At 42.3% G+C, this 20,554-nt stretch overlaps 1 protein-coding gene across 12 annotated transcripts in view; it reads left to right on the top strand.

Annotated features, from left to right (window-relative positions):
* PUM1 (pumilio RNA binding family member 1) overlaps positions 1 to 20,554 on the top strand; it is a 993,892-nt gene that overhangs the window by 246,997 nt on the left and 726,341 nt on the right. The gene's annotated exons all lie outside the window — the stretch shown is intronic.

The following is a 20,554-nucleotide window of genomic DNA, read 5'->3' as shown; positions in this document are numbered from 1 at the left end:
CATCTTGGTATTAAGAAAATGTGTTTTTAACCACGTAAATGATCGTTTTTAAAAATATTTTTATTTACCTTCTGTGGCTGAGTGGTGTTTGGTTAAATAAACGTTGTCTCTAGGAAGAAACACACAGATATCCTGTCCCTTGGTTAATTATGAAAAATGTCCCCTGGGCTTCCAGGCAACATATACTCCCATAACTGATAACCTTCTGGTGCAGTAGTATAGTAATCATCTTCTTGAATGGTGTACTTCTTTGCATTTATCAAACGATGTTTAGTCCATGCCTTCTCAATCACCTTTAACATAACTTGTTCGTTCATCTCATACAGCATCCACTTCCTCCCTTCCTTTCTATTCCTTAGCTGAATGAAGAATGTAATATTCTTCATCTCACCAAATTCGTTACTAAACTCTTATCCTTCTCAACCTTGTAAAAAGATTAATCATTTGATATTGTGTGTATATTATTGGTCCTCGTTTATCAGATTTTGTATTTTGGGATTTTGATGATTTGAGTGCTTTAAAATTAGGTTCGAGAGAGGATCAGTGAGATCCATCTGCTGGTTGTAAATTACTGCACCTCGTATCCTCATTTGGTGCATGGGACGCTCTTCGCTGCAGTTTGTGTGTTCACTGTCTGTGGTTGACTCTTCTGGTTGATGCTTGGTTTTAGCTTAGCCTTTAAAGAACCTTTTGACAGTTTAGTGTTTTTCTTTATTTTGAGGACCTGTTAAACACTGATATGCTCAGTTTTTTTTTATTATTTTCCTCAAGGATTGAATTGTGGTTATGAAACCGAGCAAGTGCTTGCTAACTAGATTTATATTTTTTTTAGGAACACAGCCTGCTACAGTACACTTAGACAACCAAAAGACTGCACATGACTAGTAATTAGCAGATCTTTGTTTATAAACTTTCCAGCAATATTAATTTCAGCTCTGGGAGTCTTGTACCACCTGTATGTACACCACTGTTACCTACATTTTTAACTCTTGCAGCAGATCACATTGGTCCTTTTCTGTTATGACTTCAGATATTGGGTATTGTAATTTCATTAGCACTGTAATTAATAGATGGTTTTACTAGAATTTCAAAGAGCCTATAACTATTTTCCATTGAATATTGTAAGGCAATTCTTCTATGATCACGTAATCCTGGTGCTGGAGGTTCCATATTTGCTCTCTGGTAGAAATATTGGTCCTCAAAACCTTGTGCTTAATGCTAAAGCTCTACATGGCTGGATGCTGCCTATCCCTCTACAGTCTGTCATAGCAACTGACCTAAGTATTTTCTTGCACCACTTGGAAGCAGCATGACCAAATACATTTCCAAATATTGTTGTAGATTTAGATACTTGATCCTTACAACATGTAACCTGTGTAACATTTGAGTGCCAGTTATATGCTGAAGAATTAGCCTAGTTCTTGGGTTAACACCTCTTCACAATGGAAGAGTTTACCTCTTCAATTGGTTTGCACCATTTACTGTGGAATAAACAGCCTCCCCCTTCTATTTCTTTTCACTGGCATTACCTTCCCATGTACCTGACTTGCACACTTTTACAGAGGCCTTTTACTGCCTTCCCCCACACCCCTTTCTCAAGAAAAAAAACAACCCCATTACAGTGCAATGAACCACCTGTTCCCCTGGTTAACCCCTAGTTACAGTGATAACACCCAGATCCTCAACAGCCTCTGCTTCTATACAGTGTGATAATCTGCTTCTAACCCACTTTACATTGAAGAATCTGCCTTTCTACCCACAGTTTTACACTTTTAGCAGAGTGTGAGAAACTACCATCTTTCTTGCACTGGTATGCCCCCACTTTTTTTCTGAACTGCTGATGTGCTTTGACTTAGTGTTCCCTGGGTCCCTGACAACCAGGTACACAGGGTATGTATTCCTTCCCTAAAAGCTGTGTTAAAACTAAAACCCAATTGGCATCTCTGGCCACCTTTCAGACCCTAGTAAATGGTACCCTAGGTACCCAGGGCATGGTGACCAGAGAAGACCCCTGAGGACTGCAGCACTTATTATGCCACCCTCAGGGGCCCTGTACCCTGACACCCACACACTGCCTTTGCAGGATGAGTGTCTAGGTACAGAGCTAAACCAAGTCTCGACATGGCACACGACCCTGTGTGCCATGCCCACAGAACCCACTGCCCTGGCATACTTCAGTCACCCCTCTAGCTGGGTGCCCTAGGCCACAGGTGTGGCACAGGTGCATGAGCCCTGTGCCCCTACAGTACCCAGGGCCATTCCTGGGCACTGTAAGTGCAGTGATGCCATTAAGAGTAAATGGTGCTGGGAGGTTGTCATTATGAACTCCACAGCACCATAATGGCTACACTGAAGACTGACAAGTTTGGTACCAAACTTCTCAGCACATTAAACCCGCACTGATGCCAGTGTGGGATTTAATGTAAAATGCACCCGAGGGCATCTTAGAGATGCCCTCTGAAAACCTAACTTACAAAACATGTCTGGGCTGAGTGGCTGCAGAGGCTGCCACACAGCTGACATGTTGCTGGACCCCTGGGTGGAGAGCCCCCGCTCTCCTGGGCCTGCAACAACGCACATCCTGGGCAAGGTGCTAGGTCTCCTCCCCCAGGATAGGCAGGGGGAAGCTTCAAAGGCGCCTCTGTGACCTTCTCCAGACCATTGGCTGTACCCAGCAACTGGCCCCCACCAGTTCTGACCCCCACTCTGGCGGGAAGACTGGTGGGAAAAACTACGTCAGGAAGGGGGGTGTGCCAGCCTGTGCCTACCCCACCCCTCAGGTGGAGGAGACTAGGTGAAGCACGACCCCGGGCTCCGGCCATCTTGAAGATGGGCTATCCCAGCTAGGCTCCTGCCACCCCCCCCACAGGAGAGGAGCAGGCTAGGGGTGTACCCACCCCAGGGACATATTGGTCCCTGCCCTACCTGTAACGCCCCTAAATTCAGTATTTAGGGGCTCCCTGAACCTTCCTTCCTCAGATCCCGATACCGAAAGATCAAGAAGAAGACGACACGCTGCGCACCTGCTAACAAGACGACAACAACTGACTTGGCCCCAGCCCTACCGGCCTGTCGATCCTGGGACCTGCTCCTGCCTAAATCCCAGCAACCATGGGACACCCAGAGGACTTGCCTGCCTTGACCCTCTTAAAGACTGGGACTCCCATCACCAGAGGCTCTGCTGCAGCAACCCCCCTGGTGCCAGCCAAGAAGCTCCGGACCAGCCCACTCTGCACCTGCCCGGCCCGTGCCCGAGTGATCCAAGACCATGAGGACGTTCGCCCGGCGACTGGGACCCGAAATCCAGTGCCCAAAGACCCCCCTCGACGAACCAGACAGCGCCTGCCGACTCAGTACCAGGGCCCCCCCTCCCCAACTGCGACCAGCGGAGGGTAAGCTTTTCCGACACCCAAAGATACCCCTGCACCCGGCGCCCTACAGCCTCCTGTGCCTCCCTTTGGGTTACCTACCTGTGCTCCCAGATCCCAACTTACCTCTCGACGTGCTGGTCGCCCCTGGAGAGCCTCCGCCCCCGAGCCTGCAGCCTTTGTTCCCTTTTGACCTTTTCCTTTGGATAACATTGAGCGCCCAACGGCTCAAAAGCACCCTGCACTCAGCCGCCCGAGTACCGCTGGCCGTGCCACCTTTGTCCTATCCTGCTTCCCCCTTTCCCCAGAGCAAGTGACCAGGAGCCCAGCTACCACAGCCGCGTGGCCTGCTAGCCAGCAGCCACCAACCGGAGGCCCCCGTCCCCCATTGGATAACATTGTGCCTAACTACCTTAGCATCAGGCCTCCCCTGCGCCGCTCAGGGTGAACCAACTGTACCTACCTGACCCTGGGGGACCCCTGAGTCTATGCCCAGAACCACAACTTCACCAGTCGAGTACTCACCAGGAAACCGGTAACTCACTTTCCTGCCATTGAATAACATTGACTGGTTTGACTCGAAAAATCTTGTCTACTTTTGAAAACTTTAAATATTCATATAAAATCTTCTGAATTCCTCACCTGTGATCAGGAGAGGAGCCAGTACTGTACCTTGCAGCCCAGTACTGAAACGCAAAAGTAATCCCCAACGGATTTATTAGTAACTTGTATTTTCTCCATAGGAATCCATTGTCTGCTTTTTTATGAAATTTCTTCTGTCTACTTTTGAAAACTAGAAATATTCTTTAAAAATCATACGAAATACTGAAACGTAATTACTTACCTGTTTTGAGTTGAGACCCCAGTGCTGGCCCCAGGAGACCAGTACTGGATTACAAAAGTAACAAGATCGTACTTTACCTGCAACCTGAATTTTCTCCCATTGGATAACGTTGCCAGATTTCTGTTGAAAAGTTTCTAAGTGGGAACTTTAAAAAAAGCTTTTTATTCCTGAAAATCACCACAATACCTAAAACGTTTTCGCTAAACTGTTTCCAGCTTAGACCCCAGGACTGAACCTAGGAGCCAGTCCTGGAATTACCAAAGTAATCTACGAAGTTATCACCTGTGTTTATATAAGAGAATCCATTGAGCTCAATGCTAAATTGTGTGTAGAATTGTGCTGCCTACTGCAACCCCTGTACCTATTATCTTTACAACGTTTATTGCCTTTCTGCAAAGTACTCATCTGAGACCTCTCATATTGAGAGCAGTATATTTTTGATGCCTGTTGGTTCTAGAAATAAACTAGGGGCTAGATGTAGGTAGGATTGATTTACCGATTCTTAATTACGGAATTTTACAGATTCGGTAATTAAGAATCGGTAAATCAGAGGGGTGGGTATGTAGGTATTCCAGATGTGCTGGAATACCGAATCGGAGAAATTCGGTATTTACCGATTCGGTAAATACCGATCGGTAATGCCCATTCATTCCTATGGGCTTTGAAGCCCAAAGGAATGAATGGGCATTACCGATTCGGTATTTACCGAATCAGTAAATACCGAATTTCACAAGGGTGCAGGGGGTGTCACTTTGACACCCTCTGGCCCCCCCCCAAAGAGGCTCGGGTGCCATGTGGCAGGCATACATGCCCTAAGGGCAGGTCTGCCTGTCATATGGCATAGGTGTGCATGCACACATGTGCATGCACACCGGAATCGGTATTTTACCATCAAATAGGATTTGATGGTAAAATACCGATTCGGTAAGGCTTTTAGGACTCTGAAGAGTCCCACCTACATATCAGATTTACCGAATCGGTAAAAATACCGATTCGGTATTTTACAGAGCCGGTAAATTTACCGACTCTGTAAAATAGTGCCCCTACATACCGAAAAGCCATTTGCCGGACGGTAACGGCCGAAATCGGCCGTTACTGACCGGTAAAAGCCTACCTACATCTGGCCCTAGATCTTTTGATATAAAAGCAATTGGCCTGGAGTTCAGTCTTTGAGTGTGCGAAACCTTTTGCTGACTGAGTGTGTACAACAAATGCTTTACACTGTCCTCTGGTACTGCCTTACTGCTAGACCAAGCTACCACTTTAGAGAGTAAGGTCGCACCTGGCTTTAACCTCTGTTATACCTCTGGGATCTACCCGCTTCGGCAGGGAAAACACTGATCACCACCTTAGTGTTTTCGAAGCTGGATTATGGAAACGCCCTCTTCCTTGGCACTCACAAATACATCCTGAACAAACTACAGTCCGTGCAAAATATGGCAGCACGGATTCTGTTTAATATTCCTTGGCGACACTCTACTTCAGCAGCCATACGCCATCTACATTGGCTAAGAGTGGAGAGCAGAATCAAATTCAAGGCTCTCTGCATCGCCTGTAAGGCCATTCATCAGACTGGACCAAAGTTCTTACAGGAAGCTTTTCAGGTGTACATACCTGGAAAGAATCTAAGATCAGCAGCAAGCCACCTATTGCATGTTCCCCGAACAAGAACGGCCACATGGGGAGATAGACGCTTCCTGGTAGCGACCCCCATACTGTGGAACACACTCCCCTTGTATATTAAAACAGCACCAACACTCATTGCCTTCCGTAAGGCCCTGAAAACTTGGTTATTTAATCAATAAGTTCCTGTTCTGAATTCTGTGTATCTTAGAGCATCTCATTGCGCCTAGACACCCTAGGGTATTAGTTGCGCATTAAAAATCCCATAAATAAATAAATAAATTTGTGAACTCTATACACACTGTACCTTACTCCTGTCCAGCATATATAGAGCCACTTTCTCACACTGAGTTACTATAACTCACACTCTTAATGCTGATTGACACTTCTAAGTTAAGTCTGACATGCTGCAATTGAAGCAACAACCCAGACAAAAACATTTGCATATTTATTGAATTTATAGAGTAAGCATCTTTGTCTGACTCAAACTGCTTACAAATTCAGTTTTCCCCACCCTAAATAAATTTCAAGTGTGAACCCTTTACAGCAGTTTTGGATTAACTTGTCCTTTATTTGGGGACATGTCAAGGGGCCTTCCGATATGCAATGTCTGGTATCTCCCTTCCATCAACAACCTCATGCTGCCAGTTCCCTTCAATCCAAAAGTAAGCCCTTTTTAAATGACCTACAACAAGCAGAAATGGAAGCTTACCCTTCAAAACCTCCTTTGTGCCATTGAACATAGAAATACTGTGCCACACTGCGCTTTAAGAGTTGTCTGCTCCAATTCCAAACATTTTCAGCAGAGGTGCCTGGTGGCGGAGCATTCTGTGCATTGCTTGCCATTGAGAACCATACATTTTATAGTAACTCATATGAAATATGGAGAGCAGAACATGCTTGAATCTTATTTCCTCTCCTGAATCTGAAGATTCCTGTGATAGTCCTCTTCACGATACTCTTGTTATTATACACAATTATTACTTCGTTTCTCCTTGACCTAGTACTGTGAAAACTTCACTGTTCTCTGGAAACACTAGAACAAAAGCTTTTAATATTTCAAAATCTGAAGCTATTGTCCTCCTCAATCGAATGAGTACTAATCTAAACCTGTTTTTCCACCAGTGATGAGAAGATGCTGTGATGTATTCCTATAGGTTCTGAATCGATCCCCCTATTCCTGACCCTATTCTGGTTAAACAAACCAACAAGTTAACTAACAGTCAGCCCATGAGGCAGAAAACCCCCATGATGCAGATACCGTTATCTGACGCAGTCACACTACGGCACAGGAACGTGTTATCTGATTAGGTCATAACGCTTGCGATCTAATTAGACAAGCGATATTCCTCCAGCCCCTGATAAGGCATACGGAGTTCTCATAACAAATCAAACCTATGACAACCTGGGCAAAACCCTGCGGCCATTGTTTTGATTTCACCGAGAACTTCAGCAAAAGAATGTGCTAACGAGCAAGTCGTATGACATCCTTATTGACGTATCTATGTCCATCCTTACGTCAATCTCGGCACCTTAAAGGTATAAATATTACCGATATTGCCCTATGCAAACACACGCGGTGGTGACGAGACGGAGCAGCCATACTTGCCGAAGCCCAGAGCAGAGCAGACCCCGCTGGCACAGCCCCGCCTTCCTGACGCGCTGAGAACGAGACGCGCTGATTTCTCCTGCCGAGAGATCCAGCACCGGCGCTTCCGGGTAGCCCCTCGCAGGCAGCCTGGAATATCGAGACCAGAGAGAGAGATACCATCCCTCATTCAACCTAGATTCCAGGTACAGAACTGAATAACCCCTCACAGAGAATTCTTTAGTTATTTACTTGGCAAAAACATACTTAACTTAAACTGTAACTTTCTATTCCCACCCACGTATTAGGCTTAGGTCAGGTACACGGGGTAGGCGTATTTAGAAACACCAGTTGAGTACGTTTAGTCAAATGTATATGTGTATAATATATTTTATTCATTTTAAAACATCTTATGGCTTAGAAACCATATCAATGTTTTTACAGTATTATTTTATACTATTGCTTTTAATGTATGCACTTTACTTAGCTATAAGTATTGCAATAATATCGATCCATTTCTCTTGTATGAGAAAAGAGACTGATCAATAAATAACACCTTTTTATTGAACACGCCCGTCTCTTCCTTTTCTCTACAATCTGATGAGACTAAGAATGCACGTACTGACTGAGTAAAATAAATTGCCTTTTGTTCACACGACTCTCGAGATATACTCTTGATTAGGGGAGAGCAAAGTTGTCATGTTCTATGGTTGTCAGAAACTAAATCCCTTCTTGTCTAATCAGGGAAGTTAATTCCTTCCTGAACATTCGAGAAAGTTTCTAGTGAACTCTGAGCTAGCTGGCAAAACCCAAAACTTTAAGTCTAGTATCGACAGTAGTAGACCTAGTTAACGTCTGGCCTAGGCCTTTACTGCTGTAGGTATTATTCCAATGCGCAGAGCCTATTGGGATGATAGGAACTACACTACATGGCGCCCAACGCGTTTGGAAAGGGCGATAAAACTAACGTAAGACATTTAGAGTAACTCAGTCGTGCTTTCTCACTCAGACCCCTTTTCCCATAATACTCCAAAGACGTCTGGAGTGGGTGAAAGGTTATATCCGCCAGACCTCGCAGGAGGGAACTCCTATGTATGGTTCTTGGTATAAGTCAACGTTGAAGGATACACTGTTCCAAAATATTGTGCATCTAATCTTTGTTTCCATAAGAAACCTGATCTGCAAACAAACAAAAAAATAACCATCCTGTCAGTAAAATGGGAGACAGTGATGAAGAAAGAGAGGCAGTTAGATTAGCAACTGAACTCGCAGCAGCTGATGCTACCATGCAAGACGCAGACCCGGATATAATACTCATCCCGGTCATCAAAAGGAAATCTATAACCATAAAACTTATAGAAAATGGACTGACACCTAGAGGTGGTACAGTCATATTCGTAATTGAGGCACACGAATATCGGCAGACAGAGGTATACTATTCATGGATACATTTTCCAGCAGCAAATCCTGTAACAAAGTACTTCCACTATTACAAAATAGAGGAACCTCCTGAAAATTACACTCCTTTCGAGGAGGTGGAAGTACCACTCAAATTTCAAGAGCATTTGCTCTTATTTGATGGCGCCCTAAAACATAATAATCACATCACCAGGCTCGGTCCTTTAGGTAGACCAGGAGCAACGTGGCCGGTCCTAGCCGGATACACACCACATCCAGACATCGACGGGATGTCTGCAGCTAACTTGCTAACACAGCTAAAACAATTAATAAAAATACATAGACAATTAGTCCAGTATGTGATGCGTACTTCAACAATTCAGCCAGCGATTAAACTCCCACAGCTGACCCCTCACCAGGGGAACACAAATAAAATTACACCACAGAACATCCAGTCCTGCCTAGGTAAAGTACCGGCTAAACGGGAACAAATACCATTCTGGCTAGCGCAGAAAATAACCCAAATAGAGGCGGTGTTTCCAGACACTACCCCGCTAGAAAAGCACAGGATTCTGACTATCTGTCTTCCAATGGGAATCGCACCACACATTGAGGACTGTGACACTTGGGGTACAGTCTTTGCTTCCATCTACACAAAAACGCACGGTGTTCCATCCATTTCGGTAATACCAGATGTGCTAAAACAAATTCAAGATGAATATGGTCCAGAACCCGCTTTAACTCTTGGTATGAAATTACTGAAAGACTTCAAGCAGGTCTCGGCTATATTATTAGCCAACATAAAAGGTGAAGCAGCAAACGTGGCGATCCGCCAGAGGTTAAAAGAGACAGATATAGCAGACCAACCAGCTGAAATTGCCAGAATCATAGAAAAATCCTATGAGGAACTAGGTAGAGATAGTTTAGGTGGAATACCAGTAAAACCGCAACTAATTGAAAGTCCTGAAAAAATATTTTTTAATAATAATTCTACATCACCAAAAAAGAACTGGGATGGAAACAAACAATCCAATCCTAAAGAAAAGAAATTCCAGTCCAGAGGAAGGTCTCCTAGGCGAAGAGAAAAATCTCCGAACCAAAGACACAGGTCACCTCAGAGTGACCCCTCTGGGAAAAGATATAACCTTAGGAATAGGGATAATATAAAAAAGCCTGATAGATATCAAGACATTGATACACGTCCCTCTCAATCTTTTCAGACTTCCTCGCAGAAATCGGAAAGAAGAGGACGATCAGAACAAAGAGAAGAGCACGCCAAGTCCAAAGACAAGGAACCTGCTCAGCTAAAAAAGAAATTACAATTTCCAAAAAAGAAGGTAGCCAGCATTAAAGTAATCAATAATGCCGAGAATACTGAGGACACAACTGAAAAACGGAGAATGGGCTCAGACAATGCTAGACAGCGCAGCAGAAGTGAGCATAGCTCGCAAAGTCCTTATGAATCATCTGGAGACAGTGGACACGAATGAATATCTTCAAGTGGAAACTGCGGACACCAGAGTTAGCAAACCTCACAAAATATACGAAATAACATTGCGTATAGAGGGGGATAAGACTAGAAAAATAAGGGGACTATTTTGGAATAATCTCTCCAAGGGCTATGATATCCTTCTAGCTGAAAAAGACTGCCCACCAGAGTTTGTCAGGGAGTGCCCTCATGGCGAAGAAATAATTATGCCTGCCTTCTCAAATCAAATTCCTATTCATAAAAAATACACACTTGCTAGAAAGTGGGCAGTGGCTCTAGCTCCTGCTTTATATAAAAATCACGTGGGATGGGATGAGGACTCCCCTCCTCACAAAATCCAGTTAAAATCACAACCAACTGCACAAAGGCAGTACCCAATTAGGCAAGAAGCTAAAAAACAGGTAAATGAAATACTAGATCAGCTAGAATACCAGGGGGTGATTGAAACTTGCACCTCACAAATGAACAACCCTTTGTTTCCGGTCTCCAAACCAGACAATTCATGCCGTCTAGTTTTGGATTACCGACACCTTAACACATGTTGCAAAACCTTTGCAGTGCAAAACTCACATAGTGCTGCACTAATGAATAACATAGTGCGCAAAAAATACAAAACAACATTAGACATCTCTAATGGATTCTTTTGTCAAAACATTGCACCAGAGCGCAGATATTTAACGGCATTCTCAATAAATGGCACTCAAAAACAATTCTGTCGGTTAGCCCAGGGGTACAAGAACAGCCCGGGGGTATTCTCAGCGAGAGTAACAGAATTACTACAACTATATGATGATGAAGCATTATCTTATGTCGATGACATATACTTAACAGATGATGACTTGGAGACTCACTTGAAAAGAGTGAACACCATAATACTTGGGTTCGCAGCAGAGGGTTACAAATTCAACTTTAAAAAATCCAGAATTGCCCATCTGACAGTCCTGTTCTTAGGATATGAATTATCAAGCGAAGGCAAAAGCCTGGCTGACAATTTCCTAGAGAAATGTGCCGTACTCCAAGCACCGAGAACACTAAAAAACGTAGTCAATCCTAGGCTTCCTAAATTTCGGAAGAACATACATTGCAAATTACGCAGAAAGTGTCAAACCCCTTTATTATCTGATAAAACCCGATTTTAAAAGATCCAATTGGACTCAAATACACACAGAAATTTTGAGATCCCTACAAACAGACATGCTAATTAAAACAAAATTAGAAACACGTGATAACACACGCAATCTTGTGATTCGAGTCATCCAAGGGAGATGCGGATTCACATACCTGACCTCTAATGAGGGAGAAAAGGTACCAATTGCATTCAAATCACACTTGTACACAGAAGCTGAACAAAATTTCAGCAACAAAGAAAAAATTGTTCATGCAGTTCAAACCGCAATAGCTAGAGAAAAAGATCAAGCTGACGGTAGACATATCACAGTCAGAACAGCTGAATCAGCCTTTGAGGCACTAACAACACCGTGTAATTTACCAACAACATTGAATCCGGAATGGATACAATGGGTGAATTCAATCACAACGGACAAAGTATACTATTACTTTGATCCAGAACTAGAAGAATTAAAAAATCTAGAATATGAAAGAACATTCCCTCTGCCAATCGACATTCTGCCTTTACGACATTACGCCTGTGTAATTTATACAGACGGACATGCTCAACCCCCCGTTTGGGGAGAACAGGCATACAACCCCACATGTGGGATTATAAAAGAAGTGTGGCGCGGAGGTAAACTAAAACCTCTATTAACAAAAACACACTCAGTAGAAACTAATTCAGAACAACAAACTGAAATACTAGCATTGAAAATGGCGCTAGATAATGCGGATCGCGAATTCCCGACGCTTATAGTGTCAGATTCCTATTACTGCGTCAAATCATATAACAATGATTTGCAGACATGGATTCAAAACGACTACAAAGATGACACAGATGCACCAATAAAGCAGAAACTGCTCTGGGAACAAATAGCTCTTTTACAAAAAGAGCTACCAAAGACTCACGTGACACACTCACTGAGTCATCAGCGTGATGGCGTTCACGTTGCAGGGAATTCATTGGCTGAGACAGCCACAGCGGCAGCCACTAAATCGGCTCCCGTAGTTCGAAAAAAGCGTACATTAAAATACATTGACGGTGAAACAGTACTGGCAGTGAAAACGTCATCAAAAGGCGACTGCTCAGCGTTACCGATCAACTATCCACTCAATTATACATACATAATCGATGCAAACTCCGTCCCTTTTGCTCGAATCCCTGGAGTGGGGGATAGGGTGATTCCAAACATGGACAGGAGAAACTTGTTAATCGCAGACGCACATATGGGCGAGGGTCTCAGACACCTAACACTAAAAAAATTCTCTGGAAGAATTACAATCACGGTACTGGTGGCCAGGCATGAGCCTGCGTCACACCATGTTTGTAAAAAACTGCCCAAACTGCAACAGAGATCGCAGTGGGGAGAGAAACAGTTTAATACCTCGTCGGTTTACTCCAGAAAAGATCAAGAGTAAAAAAGAAGGCTTGCGATTAACATATACAGGCTAGTTTACACTTATAATGTAGATCACCAGCACTCGGCTAACGTCTGGACTGTTATACAAAGATTTGCGAGTCTAAATGGCATATACGCTAAGAGCATGCTACGTTTTACCATTGTTTTCACTCTAGCCCTCCAGCCTGATGGGAAACATGGCCAAATGAGCATAGCACAGCGGGAATCTTCTCACTTCCTTCCTGAGGGATACGGGATGGTGTAAAGAAAAAACCAAGGCATAAAGCAATCTATAACGGAAAGGATATTAGGTTCGGGAGCTGGGTGGGTCAAACATCTAATAAGTGTCCAACGTAGTCTAAATAACTTGCCAAGAAATTCTCTGAAGGGATTCAGTGCGTACGAATTATTATTTGGAACTAGGATGTTGATCTCTGACATTGATAGTCAGACTTCAGTGGTGAAAGAAAAAAGCTTTGATATCAAAACCGTTTGGCTATTTTGCAGGACTTAAACAAAACAAGAAAAGACCTGAGCAACATAAAATTGAAACAACAGCCAACAACCACTGAAGAACCACCACCTGTCCCAGCAAGACCTGTCTGGATTCCAAAAGTCGGGGATCTAGTCAGGGAAAAGATCGCGGTAAAGAAGGAATTTGGGCCTTCTTACAGAAAAGCAGTTCCTGTCTTGTCTGTCAACGGGACAAGATCAGTTGTACTACCGCCACTTGCTGGAAAAAAGGAGAACCGAGTTGTATCCATCGACCTGGTAAAACCACAACATGTGGCCGATAACAAACAGTAGGCCAAGTGGACTCCCAATAAGTAGCAGAACACCAAGGTTTGCTACCAGTACAGAGGTCCTAACGAAGAGGCTCATCACATTCGAAACGCCTACAGAAAAACAACAAGGACTATGCAACAATGCAATAGAACTCAGACCTCTGAAAACCCAAATAATACATTTAGCAGAGACACACCAATCTATAATGAAGTACCAAGTGAAAATGCAAGAAACAGAAATCCTGAACCAATTGGAACAATTGACAGAACTGCATCCGGCTACTTCATAAACTTCGATGATTCCTCTGAAGGGTTCAGTGAATCAAAGACACAGCCATCATCAAAAACCTTTAAAGATAAAGCTAAAGAACTTTTGAAACAATTGAAAGAAACATATCTGATTTCTCCATGGATTGAATTTTGGGTGGGTTTTGGTGCATTTATCCTCATACTTTGGCTCATCATGATACTAACTTTGGGACGCTTCATTGAGGGAAAATATGCAAAAATGGACACAGCAAGTCAGAAAATCAACTTGATCCTCAAACCACACACATCTTCACACATCGAGAAAAGAGAACTTTCTTCAGTCAACTTCACAGCCAATCCGATACCTGGTGGGGTAGCCTGGGACAACACTGACTATGAAATTTTTGGTCCGGTCGAAATCCTGAAATATCCACACCAAATTAAGATCTCATTGAGTGACTTTGCAAAACCAAGCTCATTTGCTGATGATTGGGACTTCGAAAGCATTAATAATATGATGTCTGACTTAGTAATGTCTGCTAAATTTACCAAACATGATTATTTGCAGGGTTCTACAAATTATGATAGTATGTACTGTTATAACCACTATGGTAACCATTTTTTACATAGATCTGCACAACCTAGAAATGTTTTAAATTATAATCAATGGGAACATTGTGCAACCCCTCCAAAAGGAAGCTCGAGGACCTTCTATGACAAATATTCATACTTTTCAGGTTTTAACACAAGTAATGCTGAAGCATTCTATTTTAAATTGTCAAACAAGACGGGGACAAAGACCATGATAACCAACACAAAATTGATATATTCAGACTCATTCTTTGAAAAAATGAATACTTTTGGTTTTGATTATTGGGACAAGAATGTTGAATTGAAAAGTGTTTGGGGTACAAAAGAATGGCAAGTACAGGGTATAGAATCTATGTTTAGAGCCTGCATGATCCCAGAACAAATGATATTTTTAAATGACACTGTTCAACAATCCACCTGTCTTGGCCTAGCCAAAATCAAAGACTTAAATAAACCGTCTATTCCAAAGCCAACAATGTTCAGCAATAGCTCTACAGATGAAGAGATAGGCGTAAATTATGTATTAAACCAAAACAGAACACATCCTGATTGGAAACAGTGGTTGATCTGGCCCACAGATACAAATAACTGTCAAGATAGACTCCTGAACAAAACACAGGGGTTCAAAATGACCAGGCCAGACCCTAGATATCCCCAAAGACATCACCCAGGGATAATAACCACCTACAGTGTGGGCAAATTATGCCTTCAATGGCTACAAACTTCCACACTGGCAGAAATTAAACAACACCTAACTTTACTTACTGATGGTGCTGACTTGCGTGATTTCATTATGGGACCGCGCAAACAGCGTCAAAAACGTTTCATAGCAGCCTCTGTATATGCAGCATACAATGAGGCCTGGAAGGTTACTCAAATTGAAACAGCAGAGAGAATACGGGAAATTGACCGTATTAATTTGGAAAAATCACTTTCTGTAGTGGACAATGGGTTAATGACTCTGTCCTCCAGAATTTTTTCTTTGGACAGCATTGTGTCTTCAGCAATCGACATATTGTCGCAAGACTTACTGTTATTACAACACGGTCAGTCACAATTGCGCTCTATTGTACAGCTTGGCTGGACGTTACAAAATCTGCGTTCAGGCTATGTGCCTTGGCGTTTAATCAACACAACGTCACTATTCCAAATCTTTAACCTTACTGATAGACAAATCAGTATGGCACAAAAGGGTGCTGATTATACAATCTTGAGCATTGAAAAACTCGAAAGATTACCAGTGACAATGTCAGAACGACCTGTCAGTGAATGGATAATACATGGGATAATAAATATTCCAATCTCAACCTTCAGGTTTCAATACTGCCAAAAATATATACAGGCTGGCATGTACGAGAAATTGGGAAAGGGGTACATTAAAACATCATGGAACCTGCCCTATTCACATGCATGTGTCAGTAATAAAGGACAGAAAGTGTTTCTTAGTGGCAATAATTGTGCGATGTCACTAAGCGGCACGCTTCTGTGTAACGGAATTAGTTTGCATGGAGCCTGTGAAGGGAATTCATACAACCTTTCATGTCACCAGCAAGGCGCACCTGCAACAGAAATAGAACCATTCTTTCAAAGACTCTATAATGGGAGTTACATTCTAATTATAGACCGCAGATGTTGTAGTCTTATGCCCGGCACTCCTTATCTAGTAACTACGACTGCGAAGGTCAAGTGCTGTGGACGCTCATTGTTCCCCAGCTCCTTTCCAGACAGGGAGGCAAGGGCATGGCCCAATTTGAAAATTACTTCTATTCGAATAGATACTTTAAGCAGAATGAAAACAGTGCTTCTTCAGACGCCTACAAGGCTCACGTCATCAAAAGAAACGTATGATCTACAAGTCGCAAGGACGACTGCAGAGATACATACATTATTATCAACTAATTCCCCCATACATTTCGCAGAAATACTAAACGAAATCTTAAATATTTCTGATACCAATGGGGTCTCAAAGGTATTTAAGACAGTATTTTCGATGGCATTAACACCATTCAAAGCCATACTGGGTATTTTTCCAGATTTCGTCCATTCGATTTTTGGCGGACTTCCCCTGATCTTGGGACTAATTGCAGGAATCCTATTCTTGGTCCTTATTTTTCGGTATGGCAACCCATGTCACAGACAAAACTCTTGCGACAAGGGAAGAAACAATCCTAGCCATTGGATACCGGGACCGGATATCAAAAATCCTGGGACTCTCCCGGCTTAGAGACCTGAACATGACTTGGTTTCTATCATTTCGACCAATGTGGCAAAGATGTGTTTTACCTGTATTAAGGTGTCTGCTATGCGGAGAAGAATGCGTGTTAGACACCTGTCTGACGCTACAATCGGATGCGCCAATGGATGCAGAAACATTGTTGAGCCCGATCAAGGTTCATGCTTTGTGCTGCCCTCAAAGGCTACCAATCCTGATGACGGCATTCGTGGAAGCTTCACCACTACGATTGATGGGTAGTGAAGTTCAAGATGAAAGCAGCATCGATCAGGTACGACCTTCTGTCAGCAATGCAAATCAAAATGTCAATGGAAACAATCATGCGCACGAATGCATGATTACACCTATTTCCGAGTTAGTGGAACTTTCCCAGGAAGCTGTTGACAGTTTTTTCGAAAGCCTAAATGATATGATGTTCTCACCAGAGCAGAAATAGAGACTTTTGAACAAGCTCGCACACGGCGTTCCCTGAATTCGGCCTTCAACTTTAAAAATAAAGTCACATGAACAATTTTCCCTCCAGTTCACGGACAGCAATTTTTCAGCAGCCCCAAATTATTTTTTCATATTTTTCGGGACACTATCTTCTGCTTAAAGTAAGAACTATTCTTAAAGAACTAAGGTTTCTAAATTTTAGATAGCTTATAGACATAGCTTATAGACATTAGCTGCCCGCTGGTATGTTCATAAATATTTTAAATATTTTATTCTGTGATGGAATGGTCTCGAACTTTTTTCTGTATTAAGAGCCATTTCATGTGTATATTCTCATATACCAAATAAGCAATAATGTATACAAATGCGTGATTACCTTAGCATTATTATACAGCTTGAGTGCATACGATACATATGATTGCAACTTTTCAGTATATTTGAAAATTTCAAATTGCATTTATGTATTTTGGGGTGGTAAGGTATTCACAATACTCTATAGTATGTTGTACTATGTTTTACTATGCATAGATTAGTAAATATGACCATAGTTAGCGTGGAGTGGGTGTGATGTATTCCTATAGGTTCTGAATCGATCCCCCTATTCCTGACCCTATTCTGGTTAAACAAACCAACAAGTTAACTAACAGTCAGCCCACGAGGCAGAAAACCCCCATGATGCAGATACCGTTATCTGACGCAGTCACACTACGGCACAGGAACGTGTTATCTGATTAGGTCATAACGCTTGCGATCTAATTAGACAAGCGATATTCCTCCAGCCCCTGATAAGGCATACGGAGTTCTCATAACAAATCAAACCTATGACAACCTGGGCAAAACCCTGCGGCCATTGTTTTGATTTCACCGAGAACTTCAGCAAAAGAATGTGCTAACGAGCAAGTCGTATGACATCCTTATTGACGTATCTATGTCCATCCTTACGTCAATCTCGGCACCTTACAGGTATAAATATTACCGATATTGCCATATGCAAACACACGCGGTGGTGACGAGACGGAGCAGCCATACTTGCCGAAGCCCAGAGCAGACCCCGCTAGCACAGCCCCGCCTTCCTGACGCGCTGAGAACGAGACGCGCTGATTTCTCCTGCCGAGAGATCCAGCACCGGCGCTTCCGGGTAGCCCTCGCAGGCAGCCTGGAATATCGAGACCAGAGAGAGAGATACCATCCCTCATTCAACCTAGATTCCAGGTACAGAACTGAATAACCCCTCACAGAGAATTCTTTAGTTATTTACTTGGCAAAAACAAACTTAACTTAAACTGTAACTTTCTATTCCCGCCCACGTATTAGGCTTAGGTCAGGTACACGGGGTAGGCGTATTTAGAAACACCAGTTGAGTACGTTTAGTCAAATGTATATGTGTATGTAATATATTTTATTCATTTTAAAACATCTTATGGCTTAGAAACCATATCAATGTTTTTACAGTATTATTTTATACTATTGCTTTTAATGTATGCACTTTACTTAGCTATAAGTATTGCAATAATATCGATCCATTTCTGTTGTATGAGAAAAGAGACTGATCAATAAATAACACCTTTTTATTGAACACGCCCGTCTCTTCCTTTTCTCTACAATCTGATGAGACTAAGAATGCACGTACTGACTGAGTAAAATAAATTGCCTTTTGTTCACACGACTCTCGAGATATACTCTTGATTAGGGGAGAGCAAAGTTGTCATGTTCTATGGTTGTCAGAAACTAAATCCCTTCTTGTCTAATCAGGGAAGTTAAGTCCTTCCTGAACATTAGAGAAAGTTTCTAGTGAACTCTGAGCTAGCTGGCAAAACCCAAAACTTTAAGTCTAGTGTCGACAGTAGTAGACCTAGTTAACGTCTGGCCTAGGCCTTTACTGCTGTAGGTATTATTCCAATGCGCAGAGCCTATTGGGATGATAGGAACTACACTACAATGCATTTTTGGTGTGAAACCTGCATTTGTTAGAAATACCAGACTCCATTGTGCCACATCTCAATGCGTAGATGCATGAATCTTGTTTAGCTAATGTTCCAATAATTGGGGATGAATATATTGGCTACGCATTGACCATATGCGATGCAAATAATGATTCTCCAAGTAGAAAAATCTATTTTGTTTTATTTTGTTTTCTTGTATCTTCTTGTTTTGCTAGTTACACCACAATATTTGTTTGATCAAAGTCACAAATAGTGTTAAATACTGTAAACATCGGGTAAGATAAAGCAAGGGTAAAGCTAGCCACTCTTTGTTTAATAACATCTATATACTAATCATATATGCTACTTTAAGAATTGAGTGATGTCAGATGCTGGGCAGAAAGGACCATTGTGGGTCTTCATGATCCAATTTTAGCAACTCAGAACCATGTTCCACAGATGTGAGTCAAACTGCCTTCAAAATATTCTTCAAATGTTGATTGGCAAAGATAATTATATCTCTCTATATCTCTATCCAAGCATAAATGCCAGCCCTCAGTATCACCATATGAACTGAAAGAGCTAGTTCTGCTGCTGAAAAGGGTGTGTGTAATTGATTAAAAGAAGTAAGTTAAGTAGTAGCAGGACCTCCAGTCCTCCCCAAATATGCTTCTGCCAACACAGTTTACTGCACACAACTTATTTACAGATGAAAATATGGATATGAAATCAATAGAAGTATTTACAGGCCCTAAAAAAGAAAAGTAACTCCTTCGATATAATAGAACTGCAAAGTGTTATAATTCTGAGAGTTTCAGCATCATCCTGCGGAATTTAATCAGGGAAGCAAAATGGACTTTGAGACTGAATGTTGTGTGACCTATTCCTTTGTATTGGCATAATCGGTTTTGAGCAATCCATTATCCTCCTTGAACTCCACGCAGCAACTGAAAGCCGCGTTATTTTATCTAGAAGAATTGTTAGCCTCAAGCAAGGTTGCCTGTGGAAACGCTCAAACGATATCGTAAACCTTCATGACTGAGTGGTCAGTACTAAATAATGACCTTTGTGTATTTTGTTGCTGAGTAAAGCCAGTTCAGGGATATCACTTTATTAAATTGTGGCAAATGCAAAAGTATTCACTGGTTTCCTATCCCCAAAAAACTAATCTAAACAGTTTCTACTCGGTCATATGTCTTCCTAGTCTTTGAGCTACCCCAAATTGTTCCTCTGAAAAGATTTTGTCCTCTGGTTGCCAGATGCATTATAGACGCTTGGTGTAAAACACTCACCAAGATGACCATTGATTCCTAATGACTTCTTCAAAAGTACTACCCAGCTGACACACTGGTTGTGATACCAAATGTGCTGTCTGAAAAGGTTGACATCCTCATGGAGAGTCTGAAGCATCACTGTATCCGAAATCCAATCACAGTTGTTCCTTAAAGCTGCAATTCCTGATTTCCACATAAATGGATGACCATTAGAGTTTACTGTGCTTTTTGAGGTGCTTTTATCC

This window comes from Lissotriton helveticus, chromosome 3_1, assembly GCF_964261635.1.
Source record: "Lissotriton helveticus chromosome 3_1, aLisHel1.1, whole genome shotgun sequence".
NCBI lineage: Eukaryota > Metazoa > Chordata > Amphibia > Caudata > Salamandridae > Lissotriton > Lissotriton helveticus.
Note: the sequence above shows the minus strand (reverse complement) of the source record. Positions and strands in the feature narration are given on the sequence as shown.